Source organism: Agelaius tricolor, unplaced genomic scaffold (assembly GCF_023055355.1).
Source record: "Agelaius tricolor isolate 1412-34295 unplaced genomic scaffold, bAgeTri1.0.p SCAF_3, whole genome shotgun sequence".
NCBI lineage: Eukaryota > Metazoa > Chordata > Aves > Passeriformes > Icteridae > Agelaius > Agelaius tricolor.
Genome location: NW_027269263.1, coordinates 13,977,892 through 13,998,315, shown reverse-complemented (window position 1 = coordinate 13,998,315; position 20,424 = coordinate 13,977,892). Strand labels below are relative to the sequence as shown.

Sequence of the window (20,424 nt, the reverse complement as noted above, 5' to 3'; positions counted from 1 at the left end):
GCAGTGAATGATGGTGAGATTTTTGCAATCAGTCCTACCTGTTTCTAATACATCTGAGGCACTTTCTGGAAAGAGATTTTTAATGAGCTCATTTTAAACATAAAGTGAATGTCTTTGCTGCAGGATTGCACCAGGAAAGGTATTGAATAGCATTACCTTGTACTGAGTTGTCATTCCCTGAAAGGCAAATGCTGGCACTGGATAATAGAATATTTTTCCCATGAGGGCAGTTGCATCTGGGATTATTCCTTGCAGGCTCTTTGTTTCTTCCCATCTGTGATTCAATCCCTTGGCATCCTCAGCAGGGGAGCTCACACAGACAGACAGCAGTGCAAAGAGAAGAGGGAGCAGGGGCAGGACCCTGAACCCTGGGAGCACAGGGGACCCCGAGGCAGGAGGGCTGGGCTGGGTGTGCCCTGGGTCCCTGCAGGCATCTTCCATCCTCCTCCCGTGCCACTGCCAGCCAGGTGCTGCTACTGGAGCTGTAGGGGAGAGAAAAAGCCCCAACCCACGGGCATGTGCTCGTCAGAGCAGCCAGCTCCATCTCCCAGGCAAGCAGAACACTGCCAAATGGCTGAGGCTTCTCATTGCATTGGTTAAAGCCCTGCAGGTCTCCTTGGGTCACAGTCACATTTGGGGAGGGCTCTGAGCTTTCAGAAGCCTTGGTACTCACCATTGCTGCTCTGTTCAGATGAAGGATTTCCACAGGCAAACAACAGGTAGCACAGAGCTGGTTCATGATGTTTTTGACCCAGTTGCCTTCAGTCTCACTGTTGCTCCCATCTCTGTTTCTGTTGTGATAAAAGCCCACTCAGAGGTGAAATGTTACACCAGGGCCTCGTCAGGGGAGCCTCCAGCATATGGCATTGGGCAGAGGCAGGTGAGCAGCGCCGTAACCTGACCTGCTGGGATTTTGTGGTGTAGTGGTACCAAAGGGAAAAGTGAGTATGGCAAATGGCATTGATCACGGGGACAAAGGCCGGCTGAGACTCACTGTCCTTTCCTCTGCAGCATCAGGGGCTGGAATTTGATTTGCTATGTTCGATGCTGCTTCTTCAAGTGTGGATAAAAGCAGAAATAAGGGCTCTCATACACCTGTGAGTGGCTTCCAGCTTTTAGATGAGCAGTGCATACATTATGCCTGGTCTGTCCTGCTTAGGACAGCTTTATTTAAAAGCATACAAGAGGAAAATAACATTGACTAGCTCAAATGGTAGAACTGAGAAAGCATGGATGATGTTTTGGAGCCAGATGACTGCAGCGGCAGGGCAGGGAGTGGTCCTTTCTTGGTACAGCTCTGACATCAGGATGGCTTGAAAACCACAGCCTGCTTTGCTTTGGCCCTACAAATTCAGTGGCCATTTATCAAGGAATCAGGCTGTGCTCTGCTGGCTTTTAACAAGTATTTTCTTCCTTCTGTTTGTGGATGTGTTTGCAGTAGTTGACAAGCTTTCTGTCGTGCTCCATTGCACAGATCCCTTCCATTTTAGCCACGAGTGGAGCATGCTTTGGATAGAGCAAGAAGTGGTGATGCAAATTTTACATAAAGACAGAAATTGTGTGATATCTGCCAAAAGACAATGGTTTGCTAGAGCCTGCAGTGTGTTCCTATACTCTGGAAAAACAGAAACCCGCTTGCCCTGCTGCTAGGTGTGCAGTGCTTGATGTCATTGTCTGCTTTTGGCCAGAGATGAATCTTTGTCCAGCAAGTCTGTTTCCCGTGCAACCATGATTGGCTCTGAATAAATCAAAAGTTTGTGCTCCTTTGATTATGCTCAGCTGTGCTGAGAAACAAGTTGCTACATTCACCTCTCCATTTTTCACTGTCAACGTCTCCTGCATTCCTTTCTCCTGCAATCCATGAAAACAATGACAAGTCCTCATTCACCCCTTATTAAATAAGAGGGAATAGGTGGTGGGGCAGAAGTTCAAGTTGGGGATGAGGACTTTTATTTAGGGGATATCATTCTTATGCAAGGGAATGGGTGCTTGACAGCTGACTAATCCCTGCAAATGAATTTGCCTCCTGAGAGTTGAGTAAATATTGCCGTGTAACCATGCATGAATCATCAGTGTGCTCTGAAATGATGGGAATACTCTGAGATCCATTGGTTGCTGTGAGCTGACAGTAGTCCAAACTACCTCTGGAAGGGCAACATCTGCTCAGTTCAGGGTTCCAAAGGCTATGGACACACCTTTGCTTCAGGTGAGGGAATGTCAGTGAGTGTTTCACCTGTTTGGGTCCTGTCCCTCCTTAGTAACATTTGTCCATTTGCTTTGACAGCAGCAGACATCGTGTATTTACTCTGTAGTGTCAGGTGAGGCTGAATATTTTCACACTGCTTGCTGTTGTGATGTTCTGGGTGTAAACTAAATGAAATCTCACATGAATGTGCAAGGGTTTAAAATAATTAGATTTTTAAAATTTCTCTGGAGTCTCCCTGTAATCCTCACTGTTGTATAATTACTGAGCTCATAATGAATTGTTCTTGCTAAATTGCAACAGTGGCAGTCTGTTTGGTAAATGCCTTTTGATAAAAACAAAAATGAGAGAGTGGGAGAGAGACTTCATAGAGGAGCACATAGTAACAAGACTGGGGGAATGGCTTCAAGCTGCAAAAGGGTGGGTTTAGATTGGATATGAGGCAGAAATTGTTCCCTGTGAGGGTGCTGAGGTCCTGGCACAGGGTACCCAGAGAAGCTGTGGCTGCCCCATCCCTGGCAGTGTCCAAGGCCAGGCTGGATGGGGCTCTGAGCAAGCTGGGATAGTGGAAGGTGTCTCTGCCCATGGCAGGGGGATGGAACTGGGTGAACTTTAAGGTCCCTTCCAAGCCAGGCCATCTTATGATTCTCTGAAACTATCTCAAATATCACTCTCTGACTAAATACAGGGAAACTTGGGAACAGATGTAGCTAATCTTTCCCACACAGAACCAAGAAATATCAAAAGTTTGATGGAATAACTTCATTCTCATGTGATTTCATTACCAGGGTGCAGAGATAAATGTGGGTAACTGAATCAAACAGGATCTTTTTGGGGCACCTGTAAATACTTGTAAAGACAAAAATAACTTGCTTATTTTGCTTCACTTCTAGCATTAGACACTTTTTCCTACAAGCGTGTGCCGCATTTACACAAACATGATTCTGAAACCAGGGGAAGAAACACCCCTTAATCCTTATCTGAAGCACCAAAGGACACAGCTGAAGGATACACTATCTTCTGCTTTCGTTTTGGGTGATCTTGTAAAATGGAAATTGTGACTGTCTTGTTTCCCCGTGCTTCCCTAAGGCACTCTCTTGTCACTCCTTCCTAGAGGAAATGGGGAACAAATGTCCAATACTTCTCTGTCCATGTTTAGCAAGCCTGCTTAGCAGGGTTTAGGGTCTCCTGCAACATCCCAAATAGCCTAGAATGGTTCTGCTTTACAGCCTGTAACACAAAAGGAATGTTTTTTTTGATGATGTTGTTTTTTGTATCTATTAAATCCCCAGCACCTGGAATCAAGTAATTGCTTCGCAATTTTAACTTCCTTGCAAGTGTCTTTGATATTCCAGCCCCCTTGTCTGCTGCAAAGGAAGCCTAGATCTTTTCCCAGTAGCCCCAGCAAACCCAGCAAGCAGAAGGTGATTTCAGAACAGTGTTTTGGTGGCCTGATTAATTACTTTTGCAATGCCTGAAGCTGGCAGTGCTGGCAGCCCTGGAAGCCATGTGTTGGGAACTTGCCAGGCAGTTTCAGAATGGTTTGTGTGGACATAACAGGAAACCTGGTAGTAGCACATGTTCTGCTGAATTGTCCAGTATGAGTTTTTCACCTTTGACTTCCATTAAATTCCAGGAAAAGCCTCCTGTGTTGGAGTTGCCTAGAAACCTGTGGAGATATGCCTGCAAATAGGCTGTTGGTGCATTGAGCCTCATGCAAAACGTGGGAGATGTTTTTGCTTGGGCTGTTGCAATTAACCTGTTGCCTGTTTCTGGAAGGCAGAATCCTGGAAACTGGGTGTTGGGAAAGACAGAATTAATATGGTGGGAGAATGGAGCCTGAATGTTACAACCTGTGTGTCACAACCATGGCACTCCTGTGTTGCCAAATGTGAATTAATTAGAAGGTCAAGGTTTTGGTATCTGGGATAAGTGTCAGAAAAAGCATTGAGTTTTTCAAAATAATAATGCACCCCCTCCCCACCCCCAATTTTATTAATTTTAATCATGATAGTGTTTTATCTTCAAGTGGCTGCCTCAGGTTTTATTTATTTTTCTCTTATTTTAAAACAAATGGAAGAAAGAGTGAAAAAGACAAAGGAACAACATCAGAGGGAAAGCTGCTTCTTAAACCTTGTCTTTACTTGCTTCTATTTCTCATTCTGCTTAGCAGTGGGAAAGTATTTTCACTTCCCACCCCACTTCCCTCCCAAAGCCTCATGTTTCCTCTGAGAAATTGTCTATGTGGGAAAGTTTTAAACATGAAAGTCAAGGGATGATTTTATACCAAGGTTAAATTTTGTTTTAACTACCCATGTGAACACTCTTGTTTTGCTACAAGCTTTTTTTCCCTCCCAAATTATGGTTTTCTTTTCCTCTTTTAAGCTCAGTTTATGACACTGGAAACTGATTAAACTGAGCTGGGAAAGGTTGAACTAAAAGGAGTCAGGGACTTATAGAGTTACAGCTACATATCTAGCAGATAAAGCTTTCCTGCTCAGACAAGCCCTCACTATTTCATCTCAGCTGTTTGTTGGGTTTTTTCCCTGGGGAGATCTAAAAAGTAAAAAGAAATAATTTACTTCAATGTTTTCACTTTCCAAAGCACCATCTTTTTTGTCTTCCATTTCAGCTTCTTTGAAAATGAGGAAAATGGGTTAAATTCAAAATGTCCTTTTCCATTTTCCTAATGAAAGATCATCTTTTCACAAACTTTGAAATAATGTTAAATTTTGGCCTTTTCAAAGTTATTAGTTATTTAATCCCTTTAAGGGAAAGATCACTAGGTTGGCCAGAATAAAGATGCTCTGTTGTAGGAAGGCTTCGTTTGTAGCACTGTGCTCTGTGGCAGGGAGATGGCAGAAGATGCTAGAGCTGCTCATAAAGCAGGACTTTTGCCTGTACATCTGTTAAATTCATTGTGAGACCTGCAAACCTTCAAAACCTCATTAAAACTGCATATCTCTCCAGCTGTTAATACCAACATGGGCTGTCACTTCAAAAGGGATTCTAGAAATCCTATCAGCTGATACCACTCTGGGCTGTCCTTGATGGCAAAAAGAGCTAGTGGATGAAGTCTTCTGGCAAAGTCTTCATTATTGTTTTGTGTTTCTTTTTTTTTATTTCTGCCCCTTTTTTTGTCAAATGGAGGAGTCTGAGCAGAGCTGAGGTTTGCACAAACCCTGGGGCAGGACGGAGGCTGGTGTGCCAAGTTCCAGCCTCGTGTGATTTTTCCAAAGGGGTAGGGATATGTACCAAACAAGGCTTGTAATGGCCAGGCTGACAGGACCTTATTTATGGAGCCTGCTGCTGCTCCTGGGCCCAGCCTTTGCATTCAGCCAGCATTGCTACCTTCCCACAGCAGGCTCTCAAACCAGTTGCTGTAATAACCCTAAAATGGTTTGTGTTTCATTCAATGGGCTCAGTTTCACCTGGCTGTCAGGTGATGTGACACTTTGGGACAGAGCTCCCTTCCCCTGGCACCAGCCCCAAATGTGGCTCACAGCTCTCTGCTCAACCCAACTCTGTCCCTCCACTAACACAGATGCTGCTGCCATTGCTCTGTCTTTGTGTGAGATGGTTTCTGTCTTCTCCACTGGAAAGAAGGAAAAAAAAAATCACATTTCCATGTGATCAGCTGTGGACCTTCTCCTAAGGAGAGTGAACACAGTCATGCCTAGAAGTGATGGGGAAGCTGCAGTGTTGCCCAGCAGATGGGAGCTGTCTGGGTCCGGGTGTGCAGAGCAGCTCCTTCCCCCTTAGGCACTTCCAGAAGTGATGAAAATTGGGCAACTGAGCTGTTCTCCCTCCTTCACCTCTGCTTTTTTGTAAAGCCAGTCCTAAAACTCTCTCCAAAAAGCAAATAACAGCTGAACCTCGGTGCCTTTCTGTGTGGCAGAAACTGAGAGGCTGTTGACTGATGGGGGAAAGGAAGGAAATTTACAGCCAGAGCCCTCACACCAATTTCTCCTCCCAGATGTTTTTCTTTCGATGTTTGTTTTACTTTGGCAATTGACTAAACAAATTGCTGTCTGAGTGGTGCAGCTGATGGAGTCTGGTTTCCTTCAGGTTTTTCTGCAGTTTCCCTTCTTCTGACTTAATGATCTTAGCTTCATTCTCTGCTATATTTTCCACGGGGAAGGGCGGCCAGGAGCTGAGCAGGGCTGCTGTTGGCTTTTCCCTCCCTCAGTGGGGACATGGTTTTGAATTTCTGTCCTTTAGCCAACTTCTAGTTCTCAAAAAAATCTTGACATAACATAATTTTCAAGGTATCCATAAGATCCCTCCCCTTGCAAATGCTCTAAACTGGCTAAAAATGGGATCAGGCATTTCTGGCTGGGGAGAGGATCAGGTTCTTGGAGGGGACAGGCTGCAATTGCACAAGATTTGTTTCCTCATGGCACCGAGGTGGAAGTCAGTCCCTGGAAGCCTGTTTTGTAAAAAGGCCCCTTGTTTTCTGCATCCCTTGGAGCTGTCTGGGTGAGCTGCCCCTGCTATTGCTAAAGGCACTTGAGCAGAATAAAAATCCATATCCTCAGCAAAGCACTTGAGGCTGGGCTGCCTCAATTGCAAAGGAGTAACAAAAAGAGGGGAAGAAAGCATGGTATCACTTTAAAATAAAGGACTTTCTATGATAGATAAAGTAGTGTTTATGTTCACTCTTCACAATGTTTACAGCTTCCTTTCCAAAGGGTTGCCCTGAATTATGAGTGGGATTCAGTTTCTGCCTCTATTTTTTTTCAGATTCTGCCAATTGTCCTTTTGTAGGTGAAGTTAAGTGCTGCCCAGAAAACCACAGCTCAGGGAAAGTGTTGTCCTGTGTGTGAAAGCAACAACTGAGGCCTCTGCAGAGAGGCAGCTGTGACTCTGCTTTCATCTCTTCCAAGAATTATATGATTTATCAGTGATGAAGACAGATCTTTGATAGGGGATTGAAAGTAATCCCTAAATATTTAATAAGTGAGCATTAAAGACAACCAATTTGTCTGATTTTAGAGTGGGTTGAGACTTGCTCCAAGGCCCGGGTAAATGTGTGCATGACTCATGTTGAGGTGCTCCAGGGTTTTTATGGAGGCTTATCAGTATAATAGGGAGAAAAAAAGAGGGGTGGAAAGGCAGCTCTTGAGGTTTTGAGTGAGTTTAACAGAGGGAAGGTGCAGGAGCTATAAATTGTGTTGAACTTGGGGGATGGAGAAAACTAAACCCATTTAGTTTGTATAGATGCCCCGTGCCTGAGATGAAATTATGCATCAAACAATGCAAAAAGCCTTGAGCTGAGTTTTGTAGCTGCTCCTATAAAACACAGAAGAGGTTTTTGTGTTTTCACAGCCAGGCCTCAACAGCAGGTTTTGGTGCTGTAATAAGGCATTTGATAAACTAGCTAAGTTTTTAGGAAAAGTTCAAGCTCTTTCCTTGCAGTCCTTCAGAGCTTCTGCAAACTAAATTATCTATTTAAAGTCCTAGCTCTGGATCTAGAAGCCTTACTTCAGTCACTCATTTCTGCAAATATTAGTCTGGCTATTTGCTTTTCTTTTTTTTCCAGGCTGTTGTGCCTGGATGCTTTTATTTGCATACATAATGCCTGTTCTTGCAACAGCCCCTGCTCTGGAAGTTGCCAGGGTAACACTTTGTCTGTTCCCTTTTGAAAGCAGGATGAGAGTGGCACCTCGACCTCCTGGCTGGGTGCTGGACCAGGAGCCAGCAGAGCTGGGCTCCATCCTGCCTTGGCTGCTGGCATCTGCCTTTGCCTGAGGTGCCCTTGGCAGGAACCAGCAAAGCCTTTCAGTGGTTTCATTTATTTATTTATTTATCATTTATTTGTTTGTGTGCCTGTTGTTGGGCAGCCACCCAGTCCCTGCCTAGCAACCTCTGGCATCCACAACATTTACTTAAAGGACTCTTCCCACATCCAAGGGCTTTCCTCACACCTCGCTGGCCACCCCTGACCCTAACTCCCCTTCCCACATCCCAGGGGGACTCCAGGCCTCCCTGCTTCCCCCAAATGCCTCTGTAGCTCCTGCCATTTGCCTCTTGGTGTCTCCATTTCCCTTCTGACCCCAGGTTTGCCCTGCTGACTTGAGGAGTGGCTGTCACTGTGGCTTTACCTCTGTTGATCTGTAATTGCCACCAAGCTGTTGGGCAAATGTTGTTGACATTTTTCAGGACCAGTTGCTTGGAGAAAGGAACCTAAGGACGGTTCTTCTGTTACTGAAACTCACAAATGTTTTCTCTTTTTGTTTCTACCTACTTTCCTATTTCTCAAATATGCCTGTGCATGTCAAAACAGCGATGATCAGCTTGTGTGAAATAAATTAGCTTAATACTGCTTGACATCACTATCTAGCTCATCCACCAAAAACACCTAAAGAGAAGGGCTGGTTTTGCTAGGATTTGCATTTTTTGCTGGTTTGTTTTTTGGGCTTTTGGTTGGGGTTTTTATTTGGTGGTTGGTTGATTGTTGTTTTTTAAAGGAGAAATGTTTTAAGCTCACCCTGCAGACCAGTGGCAGAGCAGGACTGTAGGCAGGTCTTCTGAGCTCCCTCTGATCCCACTCCTCGATGGATCAGCCTCTTTCACTGCTCTGGCTTTGAGAGAAGTTGGGGCTGTTTAGCTGGAAAAAAGAAGGTTGTGTGGAGAGGTCACAGCACCTTCCAAGATATGAAGGGACCCACAAGGAAGATGGAGAGGGACTCTGCATCAGGAGCTGGAATGACAAGGAGTAATGGGTACAAATGGAAAGAGGGGGAATTTGGGCCACATGTATGAAAGAAATTCTTCCCTGTGAGGGTGGTGAGGCCCTGGCACAGATTGCCCAGAGAAGCTTCCTATCCCTGGAAGTGTCCAAGGCCAGGTTGGACAGAGCTCTGAGCAAGCTGGGACAGTGGAAGGTGTCCCTGCCCATGACAGGGTGGGGTGGAATGAGATGATTTTTGAAGTCCCTTCCAACCCAGGCCATCCTGATGTTCTAAGCTGAGTCTGTGGGAGCAGGCCTGAAAAAAGGCATTTATCTCCCAGCTCCGTTTCTGTGTGTCTGCCAAGTGATAACTGGGGGGAAGAGGAGCCCAGCCCTCCCGATGCCCGTTTGCTCCATGACTGACAGATTTATGATAGGCTGCAGTTTCCTCCGTTTGTCCGGCAGCGAGTGGCAGGGCCGGGCGATTGTGAGCCAGCCTTCCCCACAGAGAGCGCTTCCAGCTGGATCCAGGGCACAGGAAATGATCTAGCCAAAGCCTTTTGGTGACAATTAACAGAATTCCTGCTGATAACCTTTTTTTTTTTTTTTTGTCCTCTCCTTCAGAACATTTTTACAGCAAGCCCTAAGTGGCTGTGGAGAGGCACTGGAGGTGGGTGGTTACAAATATTTGATGAGTGTGTCATGGATAAGGTTTATTTCTGTTGAAAGTATGATTATTTTTTTTAATCTACACCTCCTTAGTATTTTACCTGATGATCAAAGCAACACAAAAATTAATTTTTCTTCTGAGATGGTCAAGCCCTAAAACCCAGCCCAGTTTGGCCTCAAGCAAGGAAGAGTTATTGTAAACTGCTTGTTTTGCCAAGAACAGCAAGAGGCTCAAGTCCTGGGGTCACCAAGGTAGTATCAACGTGGAAGAATAAGCTTAAGTCCCCTCCTCCCCCCAGTTTCTGTAATGCATTCCTGTGTGTGGCATCTCTCTTGAAAAGAGGGAAAAATAAATATTTATTTGTGGTTGCATGGGATTATCTGTGGCAAAGGAATGAAAATACTGGTGAGGGGTGTTCTCCCTCAGAAAGGTTTTAAGAGTTGCCTTAGATGGAATGTTTGAAACCAAATACCTTTCCTTAAAGCTTTATGGTCTTCAGAGCTGAGGTTTTGTTTTTTTACCAAGGGTGAGCACACAGAACCTGAAATCCCTGGTATTCGTTGTTCTGGTAGAAAAGGAGGAGAAAAATAATTTTCTTTTCGAAGAGTTTATACACATGGGTATTAACCAGCTCTGTTTTCAGTAGATAAATTACAGCTCAGAAAATTAAAGTGAGATTAATATTTGTCCTTGGGAATTTGACACCTGTAAGCAAAAAACTCTTTGTTTTGAGAGCTTAAGGTGCTGCTGTAGGCTTTGTGCTGGATTTATGCTTGAAGACTTCTTTTCTCCAGCAACTTTTATTGCACTGGAGTCTCCAAACTGGAGTTTACTAGAGAAGGGCAAAAGAGAGTGAAGCTGGTGTTTTAAAAGGGGTCAGGATTTTTTGCTGGGTTGTTCATATTGTCAGGGGCTCTTGCAATGAAGTGCTATGTGGGAAAAGGGCCTTTCCTTGCCTGAGCAATGAGCAGAGCACAGGCAAACTGCTTTTATCTGCTGTGCAGCTGGTTTGAATACTGACAGCTCGGACCTTTTGATCTGCCACAGCCTGGCTGCTGGTTTTGCCTGTGCAGGAGCAAGCCCAGGAACAGAGTGGAGAAGGAAAACTGCAGTGGTCAGAGGATGAAAAACAGGCAAGTGATGAGACCATGGAAAATACAGCAAGAAAGTGTAGGAAAAATGGACAATCTGGAAGAGTCAAACATTGAAGAGGTACAGGAGAGGCCATGTCCTCATCTGTACTGTGACTTCTGTCCAGAGGCAGCTTGGGCTTCAGGTGGAAAAGAGTGTTTTCTTTGCAAGTATGCAGAGATTTCAGTAATACTGAGGAGCAAAACACCTTCTAAGAGGAAGCTATTTTTTGAGCTTCAGAAATCATCTTGTAAGAATTCCCTCTGTGCTTTTACAAAAGTTCCTGTGCTCCCATTTCCCTCCCCTACCCGTGTACAGGCAGGTGAAGAAGGGCTGGAGTCTTGCTTGTTTGGTTGACTGCATTTTTGGTTTTGAATGAAAAAGTCTGCATAAATCTATCTGTGTCTCCTTGATATGCATTAGTGTTGGCCCCACACCAGGCAGAGTGAGCACAGCAGCTCTGCCTTACCAGCACACAACAGGCATGTGAAAAATCAAGAGGAAATCTCTACCTTGAATCCAGGCATGAAAGAAATTGTTCCCTGTGAGGGTGGTGAGGCCCTGGCACAGGTTGCCCAGAGCAGCTGGGGCTGCCCCTGGACCCCTGGCAGTGTCCAAGGCCAGGTTGAACAGGGCTCTGAGCAACCTGGGATAGTGGAAGGTGTCTCTGCCCATGGCAAGGGGATGGAACTGGATGATCTTTAAGATCCCTTCCCAACCTAAATTATTCTACGATTCAATGTAAATCCTAAATACTTCCACTAGACCTAACTGCTGCTGGGCAGGTATTGGGGACTGTAAACCTGTGATACCTCAAAACCAGGGGTTCTGTGATCCCCTGGGGATAACTGGAGATGGAGCAGGCCTGCAAATGACTGTGCAGCAAGGCTGGTCCAGGTACTGCCCACACGATGAAATGATGTTGAGAATGATGTGTCAGCTCACAGCTTTGAAGAGAACCTGCTGGTGGGTGAGGGAAGGGCCGCTCCTGACTCAAGTCAAAAACCCCAATTCCCTCAATCTCCCATTTGCAGTACTGGCTTTTAAGAGCTGTGCTAATTGAGGGGCTGCTCTGTGATGGGATAACCACACTATTTTTTATTTCATTGCCTCTTTTTTAAAGGAGGCTGACGATGCCTTGTCCTCACCCTTGGCTTGGTGGAAGAAGGAAGCTGAAAGAAGGAGGTGATCTGGCAAAGCCAACAGCTGCTTGTAGTGCTCCAGGCCTGTCTATGCACATCCTTGCTGCTGAATTCCTAGGGTTTCCAGAGCAGCTAGCCAGAATGCTGAAAAAGCTTTCTCTTTAATCTCTTGATCTCCACTGTGTGTTTTTGCCAGCGCAGGTAAAACAGAGGTGCACGCTCCACTACCGGTGTTTCCACCAGGGTAAACAGGAGAGTCTCGGTAATTACTGAGAACGATCTGAGCGAAACATCTTGTCTCTACAGCTGGCTCCTGGGACACGGGAGCGGGCAGGGCAGGCACACCTGACCTGCCAGGTATCACCAATGCCTCTCTCTAGTCAAACAACAAGAAAGGAGATTAATTCATTCATTCATTCTTTGCTCCAGCTAAATTCCAACTCAAATGTGAGGGGAAGTTCTGTCTGACAGGTTTGCTGGGAGGGGTGGCAGGGGTTGCTGAGCTTTCAGGGATCCATTTGGTACACACATCCTAAATTCACGAGGTGGTTCTCCCCAGGCTGAAGCTTTGCTTCAGGAGCTGGCAGGCCACAGCCCCTGGCATCGCTTCAGCTCTCACTTGTGGTGTTACAGAAAATGAGGAGATGCTCCAGTGTTTGCTCAGGTCCAACCCTTGGAATAGGATACCCACCTTTAATAACCCCCAGAGAAGGCTCTATTATTTTATTTTCTCAATTTTAATTTTAAGCAAAGAGACAACCCAACTAAAAACCAAGAGGATGACATGATATTAAGGAGTGGAATTTGGCATGCAGGTTACAAACCAGTCTGAATCCCACTGCATGAAAATGTTCAACAATACTGCAGAGCCTGACTGCTTCCTCTCAGGCTTCAGTTGGGACTGAAGACAAATCCCAAGGAGAATTCTGTCCATTAGTAGCAACAAGACTCTCCCTCCATGTCTGTATATATATATATATATATAAGAATATATATAATATGTATGTATGTATGTATGTATGTATCTATCTATCTATCTATCTATATCTATATCTCCTCACTTTGCAAGCTGCATGCCAAACTTGTTGTAGCTTGCCTTATAAACTTAGACTTTTTAAACAAGTTAAATGGAATTAGGACCAGAAATATTAAAACCAGCTAAAGTTTAGCCATTTTTTTCAGTAGTGACAGGAATGCAAGAATGGGGACACCTGGTGATTCACCTGGCTCAGAATCCTCTCCCCCAGCAGTGGCAAGGGATGAGAGCCTGAGGAGAGACAAGAACCAGGAATGTGTGCAGTGACAAATCATCCAGACAATTCAGGGAATCCACTAACTGGATAAGGTGTCTCTGCTCCCCCATGACATTCTATAAGCTTTGTCAGTTTCTTGGGGGAAGGAGCCATGTGGATGTGCTGCCTGTTGAGATTTTGGTTTGTTCTCTGAGTGGTTCCTCTCTGTGGCTTCACTCTGCACCTCTGAGCTGCATTATCAGAGCTGTACAAGCGTCTGGAGATGCTTGTCTCCCTGGAGATCATCCACATACCAGTGCTGGCATGGCAGACTGCTGGAGAACGTTTGTGCACTTTATGTTGTGGGTTTTATTGTTGTGGAGGTTTTTTTTGTTTGTTTGCTTGTACTGTTTTTCAATGAAAGTTGGTTTTATCATGAGCTCTGGGCCAACTTTAGGTTCATGTGGGGGAATAGAGTCTCTGTCTGGTTTGCTTCTCATTTTTCTCATGACAGAACAATAGTGCTAACCCTTAACAACCCCTGCACCACTTTGTTGCTGAGCACTGGGACTATCCTGTTAGGCAATCTGGAAAGGACATTCCCCCTCTTCCAAGGGTTTAGCTGGCTGCAGCCCAGGAGAACTCCCCAGCAGAAGTGATTTGAAGAAAGGCTGGAAGAAACATCATATGCCTCATCCTCCCAGGACAAACATGATTTGGAGTGAGCTCCTGTTTCTAGACACCTCAGCCAGTGTAATTTTGGGCTGGTCAGAGACAGAGCAGTTTTTGGGAGCTGGGAAGGAGCTTTTAGGCAGTCCTTGGATCTGCAAGAGGTTTCCTATGTAAATCTGTGTATGTAGAATTCTCATCTGTGGAGCAGGTAGAAAATAAATGTAATTGAGCATGAGGAATGCAATTGTTTGGACTTTGTCTACATTAGGAATATTCTCCAACTGGGAGTTCAAGATTTTTTTCTCTTCATCTTCTCCCATGCTTGAGGCCAGGTGGTTTTGGATGGATGAGGCAGTAAATTTGAGGAAGAGGCTGGAAGCTGACTCCTCAAATGCAATGCTTAAGGTGTTTGGTGAAGCAGGGGAGACTAAATTATCACAGAGCTTATTTACCATCTTAACTGGCCACATCTTAGAGGATGTGCAGCTGTTAGAAACAAATGTTTTTGAACCATCATCAATAAATGCTGTAAAGTAAGTGGCACAAGCCAAATTATTTTCCAGTCCAAGTCATATTTGCTTCCCTTTTTTCCCTGTCTCTAATCCAAGCCATGACTAGTATTCCCTCCCTCTCCAAAACAGCTGTCACATAAGTGTAATGTTTAAGCTTGTTGCAGAGCAGTCACAGCTTGCCTATCCTGCCTGCCATCACTGCCCTGCAGGTTTGGAGCTGCTGTCTTACCCCCAGTACTCCTGGGAGGAAGCACAGAAGTGGCTCCTTTGTGAATGTGGAATTTTCATGGTTCTGCAGGTCCAGAAGCAATGACTTGTGCTGTGGAGCTGCTGGGCTGGGATGGAAAAGTGAGTGCCAGGAGTGTAATTGTCAATTTGTTTGTGGGTTTGTTGCATCTCACTGTGAAGGTGAAGCAATGATGACTTGTGGGACATCACTCTGGTTCTGCCCTTGGTTTCATGCATGCAGATTTGGGAGGGAAGAGAAAAAAATCCTGCACAAAACACTTTCATATCAGCAAACACAAAATACTGTGCAAAAGTTAAACTTGCTTCTGTTTTGGAGACTGGGGGGATCTTCAGACATCAAAACACCCCTAGGGGTGACTGTATGTGATACTAAAAAATAAATTAGGAACCTCATGTTGGGGCAATTACTCTCCCCATCTTGGGGAAATTTTAGTTCAAGCCCTTTGCAGTGGTGTTACAAAGCATAATTATATGACTTGAGGTGCTCTTAGATAGATGCAAATCTTCTGGGTATGCTATCTCTCCATTTAATCAGTTATTCGTTTGCCATTTGGGTACAGAAAGTACTTTGTTTAAAAATTAGCTGAATACAATTCCAGTAAAAGCATCAGTGGGAAATAATGAAAAGTAGCTGATTTACTACTAGTAAAGAGCATCCAAGAGCTCCCTGGTGCATCTCATTTACTCTGAGATTTATGCAATACACAGCTAATTCCACACACAAGCAAGCCATGCATAGCTCCTTGTGTTCTCTGTTTATTCCCATTTATCTTTAACTTTGTTAGAAACACATAAACTGCCTCCTTTATTTGCTGGGTGTTCCCTTTCATTTGAATCCTACTTTTCATTTTTTGTGGATATCTCTTTGCTGTTAACATTGTTGTGTGTTGTGTGGTACACTGGTACTTTTCTGGAAATGAGTTGTAAAAATCTTGCAGCAAGTTCATAGATTTTGCCCAGGGAATACAGATCATCCTTGTTGCAGCAGTGAGCTGATGTGTGATGATGTGGAGTTTGTCAGCAGCAGAGGCCGTGTGTACACACTTGGGAGTCTGGGATAGAGCAGTGGGCACCATATCCAGGTGAGAAACTTGGATAACAGCCCACTGAAAATGGGGAATGTTTTTCTGCCTTTCAGGGGCTGAACAATATGTGCACTGATTTTTCCTTATTCTTTCACAGCCTTCACCTGAGGTCACATGTAAAGGTGAAATTGCTGCCTGGTGCATGTGGGATGTGCATTGTGCTGAGCTCCTAATGACTGGCAAGGACTCTGAGGTAGAAGAGTAAATATTCACTGTGAAGAACAAATGCCAATTATTAGCTTGGCATCTGAAGGAAAGCAACTCCTTTCTCTGCAGAGTAATGTGTGCTTTCCTTTTAGAGGGAGATGAAGGATGGGTATCTGCCAGTAAGCAGCAAACACTGCCCTTCCCAAAGTCCTGCACCTCCCACCTGAAGAAGATCGCTCTCTGCCATGTGTGTGACAGCCTTTCAGTAGGGGTTGTTACCTTGCAACATAAACCCTGTCAACTTAAGCATCAATAAAGGAATCATGCTTCTGTGCTAGCTGTGAAAATAGGAACAAAAACTTTAACACAAAATGAACCACAGCAGTCCCTCCTGGGGTTCTGTACCATTGTGAGAGAACTTGCTGGAGGAGAATTCACCATGGAGGAATATCCTGTGCCTGACCTGCCATGGCCTGCTCCCTCTGGGCTCTCTGCCTCCACTTCTGTGGAGTTTCTGAGCAGCTGTTTTGATGAACAGGTACTGCAGCTGATGGGGATGATCTGTGGTAAGAATCTGTTAATTTGAATTTGTCTGTAGAGGACTATACCAGTCAGTCAAGCCTGCATCCTCCTTTTCTATGGGATGGGTTTAAAACAAACATCCTCTCCAAGCCTTGTTGTATCCCTGAGATTTAAAGTGTGGGATCCAGCAGATCCTAGTGCCAGGATTTCCTGGTGGCTTGAGCACTAACTTGGGACCTGGAGACACCGCCACTGTTCTTTGGATTCATCATGTAAGCTTCTTTCCTAAAACATTTGAGATTCAGAGAGGAGCCTCTCAGATTTAAGATTCAGATAGGAGCCTCCCAGATTTTCAAAGGCAGATAGCCAAGCTAAGAGCCAGTGTCTCACTGATCTCTGCAAGTGCTTCAGCTGGGTCACAAAATACATAAATCTTCCTAGATGCCTGCTTCTCAGTGGCTTAATTCATAAATATCTTCCCAGATCTCTCAGTTCTTCCATTCCTCACCTGTGCTGTACCCTACTCAGGTGATTAATAGTTTGCTTTCTCACATGGGGTTTGTCAAGATGTGTTCATTAATGTGGTTTTATTAATTATGTACGGTGGGAATGGGGAATAAACCAGTTTTTCAGATGAGATGGCCAAGAGGAAACTTTTATCTTTTAAAATAAGCTGAAAGATTTTGGTGCTGGGGGAGGGCTGCTTTTCTCCATGGCGTCCAAAATCCCCTGTGCTTGCTGTTCATAGCTCATGTGCATGATCCAGGGGCTGAAAAGGAGGAATGAAGACATCAGGAAGCAGCAGCAGCCAGACATGACTGATCCCTGCCAGGGAAGGATGGAGTGGCCTTGTGGCTGTTGCAAAGATTGAAAATAGGAGGTACAGGGGTGATGGGGAGGAAGAGCTGTGTGAGGAATAAATGAGAGCTTGGCAGCATGTTCTGGGAGCAGGAGTGGGCTCATCCCAGTATGGGAATGCTGCAGGTATGGTGCCTTGCTGGTGCTTTTCACTGTCACAGAAATGGCACCGAGGGCCAACCACATCCTCTGCCCCCTTCCCTGTTCTGGAGAGGGGTTCAGCAGTGTCCTCACAGAAGCATTTGCCTGTTCCCCTTTTGCTCTACCAGCCAGCTGCCAGGGAGGCAGATCAGGGGATTTCTACAACCTCTGGTTGCCATGAGAAGTGTTTTTCTCCTAGATGACAGAAACCAAATTGTACCATGAGGGGAAAATTGATAGAAATCAGCATTTCCCCCCTTTTTTGCCTTTACACCCTCATTTTCACATTAATAATCTCTCTAATTAACTTGTGGGTGAGTGCCCATCCATTCTGCCCTGATGTGATCCAGTCCTGTGGAGGAGGATCCACTCCTGTGAGCCTGTTCTTGGTGCTTGCAGCTGTTGACTACAGAGTGTGCACCAGGCAGGACATCTCCTGTTGGTGTTTTTATGTCCTTACCACTGCAGAGGCGGCAGTTCCCAGCCTGGTTGTGAAACAGAGGTGCTGATTGTGCTGATGTCAGAGGGCAGGCATCACTTTTATGTTACCCATCTGTTTTCAACCAGCACCTTAATATCTCTGCAGATCACGCAGGAGATAATGTCAAGTGTAGTGCTAAATGTATCCATGTGCATTTTAAATGTTGGGCTTTATGAGCTATCTCCAGCAGTTTCTTTGCCTGTGACATGGAACAATATACATTTCTTCTGTTCCTTTAAAGCAAAATCCAGTTTCACCGGTAAAATAATTCCTCTGCTGCTAACTTTTCCTTTCTTGGGTGGACAAAATAGAAATGGTGGGTGATGGTTCTACTTTTTTAATGTACTCGTTTGTGGTTAGTTATAGATTAGTTAAAATCTAATTTCCTATACACATTCATATTTCTAACTTCCACTGCTGCAGAGATGCAAAACATCTTGCAAGAGCTGCTGAGAAATAGGAGGTTATTTCACTGATTTAGGTGAAGTCCACTGAAACAGGGATTTATTTCATCAAGCATCCACATCACGGATCTATTTAAATCCTATGATGCCGGAGGATATGAAATTGTGTGTCTCAGCTTTTCAGGATTCAGCTGTTCTGCTAACTTTTGTTGTGCTTAAGGAAGACACCCAAATGAGGAACATATTTAAAAACTACCCACAAAATAAACGCAAACAAAACCCCTCCAGTTCTCAGGGACAAGGCACGACTATAAAGCAGTTTTTTTCTGACTCATGTCTTACACCTTTAATACAATGTTACATACTGGTAGGGGACAGAGGCAAATGCACAAGGCATTTCTAAATGAAAAAGCAAATCAGGTATTTCCATGTGATTAGTATGCAGGTTTCTTCTTTTTTTTTTTTCTTTTAAGTTCTAGATAAATTTAGCAGTTCAGCATTCAACATACTTTTAGATAAGATTTTTGTTTCAACACACTGCATTCTGGATGGGTAGGAGGAGAGAGACTCCAGTCTGGGGAATCCAAATGTGCTGTAATGTTTTGATGATGTTCATAATTCCATATTAATTTATAAAAAAACCCCACCAAAATCGTTTGTCCTTTCTTATTCTTACTCCAGCTCTCATTTCCTGGTCACAGCTGGGCTGAGATGACAGAAATACTTTGAGAGCATCTCCCATATAGGGCACTTCCTTCAACTAAGCACAAAATCAGTTTGAAATATTGATGGTGTGAATCTCAAGTCTTGGTATATACTTCATACTTGGTACATACATCAAAGACATTTTCTGTCTACTTGGAATCACAGCCCAGTCATTTGGCTGTGCTAATTAAATAATTCCATAGTGTCCTGGAAAGTAATCTGCATTTGGCAGAGGTAAAAGTAGAAATGAACTTGGAAAGAGCCAGCACCGATCAGAGATGAGGGCATGCAAAGCTGAGACAGGCAAAGAGGATTTCTTGGACCTCCCCATCCAAAAAATCTCTAGACAGCATGGCCAATAGAATTCCTGACCTCTAGTTTTCCCTCCCAAACACATTTCTGAGAAACATCAATTCTCGGGATGAGGGAGAGGAGTGATGGCTTTAAATGGGCTTGAAGGACTCCAGATCTCCCTAAATTACTTCTCTGGAAATGCAGTGCCAACTACCCAAAGCCTGTTGACTTGTGTTCCCCTCCCTAAAATGGTATTTTCAGTTTATTTTACCCATCTGAAAACTAGAATGGGCCTGAGGTGAAGATACGTGGCCCCTGCTCTCATGAGGGAACACCAGCTCTCCTGAAAAAAAGCTGTTTTTCCTGATGTTTCCTCGCCTGAACATGGACCAGAAAGAGAAAGGCACTTCATCCCAAGGTCAGAAACACTGGTGTGGCCTAGGAAGGATGGGCCTGGTGGCAGCTGCTTGAACAAAACTAATCACAATTTCCCCCCCACCCCGATAAATATTTAATGTGCCCCCAAAAAAGAAAAAAGCTGTCCACAGCCCCTTTTTTCACTCTAAATACGGCCAGTATGCTGGTGAAAGGAGACAATTCTGGCAAAAAAAAAAAAAAAAATAGAGCTGTATTTATTTTGCAAAAGCTTTTCAGGAAGAAAAAAAAAATTGTTGATCAGAAAAAAACACAAGCCTTTTCAAGCAGTCCTGAAGTGTAACGCTTCCACAGGTTTGAAGCATCTTTCCTGAGGCTCTGCATGATAAAATTAGGAAAGGTAGGGAGGTATTCCTCAGGTATGCTTTCCAAGCTCCATGTCTGCAAATAAACTGCAGCCATGCAGAAATTACAGATTTTTTTTCACTTGTTTAGTTAGTTGCTGGCAATTGCCACTTGATCCAGCTTGGAAATACAGCTGCATTTTTTTAGGCTTCTTACTAGAATTGTTGTTTTTCTTAGACTTTACTGTGGAAATTTTTGCAAAACATTCTCAATTTTGGAATTGAAAAAAAAAAAAGGCAACATTGAGTTCACGTGGAATATTGCTTGCATGATTTAAAATAGATTTATTTTAAATAACTGCTGTATATTGCTGATGCTATATCCACACTGTAGCCACTGCCATTGCCTCAGCCAGTATTAATGAGAGCACTCAAAACACAATTGCCTTTTAATTACAGTCACTGTCCTCTACAGGAGGCTTTTTCGCCCCTTTGATGGTGATGATTCACTTTTTCCCTGTGTGTTTCTAGGTTTCTGAAGTCTCAGGACAGCTAGCAAAAGAGAAAATTCAAACAAGGTAAGT

At 44.3% G+C, this 20,424-nt stretch overlaps 1 long non-coding RNA gene across 1 annotated transcript; it reads left to right on the top strand.

Moving 5' to 3' along the window:
* Window positions 1-2,080: 2,080 nt before the first annotated feature.
* LOC139588656 (uncharacterized) lies at window positions 2,081-20,420 on the top strand. The gene is made up of 3 exons (XR_011678767.1): window positions 2,081-2,206; window positions 15,667-16,282; window positions 20,372-20,420. It is a non-coding gene; the product is annotated as an uncharacterized lncRNA (long non-coding RNA).
* Window positions 20,421-20,424: the final 4 nt, after the last annotated feature.